Genomic DNA, 1,305 nt, shown 5'->3' on the forward strand with positions numbered 1-1,305 from the left:
GTGTGCCGCGCCGCCGGGCGTTCTCGGGAGGGGACAGCGGCCTTTCGGGGGGAGCCGGTCTCCTGCCGGCCGGCACTGCTGTTTCAGCGCTCTGAAGGAGACCGCTTTTGGGAAGTCCTTCCCGGGCGCTTTCAAAAAGCTTGTTTCAGTAGCTTCGAGCGCAGCACCCCCAGCGTTCCCAGTGGGGTGGGCGAACGCTGGTCGGGGGCAGCCTTAACGGCCGGGCGAAGGCGCAAGCGGGTGCCAGTAGCTCAGCCGTAAATACTTCTTTGCAGCAGAGCTGGGGCACATGAGCCCCACGCGGCAGCAGGCCGGCACTCGGGGAGGGCAGAGCCCGAGCCTGCCGTGGCTTTAGCCAGCCAGTGCTTGCTGGGAGGCAGCCCCCCCGCCACCCCCCGCGAGGAGCTCTTCCTCTGCGTGCTGTTCTCCCTCGCGGTGGTGCAGGCTGCCAAGACAGGTGCCGCCAGGACAGGTTTCTTGTCCCACGGCCGAGTCACCCACCCTCCCTGCTGATAAGGCCGCTGTTGCAGTGAATATTCTCAAGCTTAACCCTGATGGTTCCTTCTTCCAGGGAGACTTGGGCTGGATGACCAATGGTGGGACCTTTCCAGGAAGCAGCGTTCGCCTTGCCCGCTTGCCCGATGGACAAGCCAGTGTATACAGACCCTCCTGTCAAAACAAAGTTCGGGTACCACATTATCATGGTGGAAGGCAGAAAATAAAATATGAATGACCATTACCTTGTTGACTGCTTGAATCCCGAGAGCTTCCCAGACACCTTGACCTCGGAGCAAGTCGGTCATAACCAGCAGCATGCTTGGAGGCAGCCAGACGTCCCTGCCGTCGTGGCAGGACGCACAGATTACAGCTGGCAGAGAACAGGGCCCTGCCCAGAGAGGTAAAGCCTTCCCTGGAAAAGGTGAAATAAGAGCTTTTCACAGCTGTTGGAATCTGCTTTGTCTGGCAGGGCAGCCTCTTGCTTTTCCTGTTGCAGAGACAATGATCTGTCCACCTGAATAAGGTGCTCGGGCTTTTATCTGCAAATGTAAATGATCAGAAAGGGAAAGGGGGGTTCCCCAGGGCCTTGATCTTTAACCCCATCCTCGCCAGTGAGGATGCAGACAGCTCCTATGCTACAGTTTCTGCTTCAGAGCTCAGACTCGGGCTGGGAGGACAGTCCCTTTGGTAGAGGGTGGGTGACGCTACAGCTAGAGCTAGCGGTCACTGCCCCGGGCAGGCAGCTTGTTCTTGCAGTTACCCAGCAGAGGCGTGGGTCAGGCCAGGGCTGCAGGCACCCTGGCTGAG

Source organism: Aptenodytes forsteri, unplaced genomic scaffold (assembly GCF_000699145.1).
Source record: "Aptenodytes forsteri isolate BGI_AS27 unplaced genomic scaffold, ASM69914v1 Scaffold455, whole genome shotgun sequence".
Lineage (NCBI taxonomy): Eukaryota > Metazoa > Chordata > Aves > Sphenisciformes > Spheniscidae > Aptenodytes > Aptenodytes forsteri.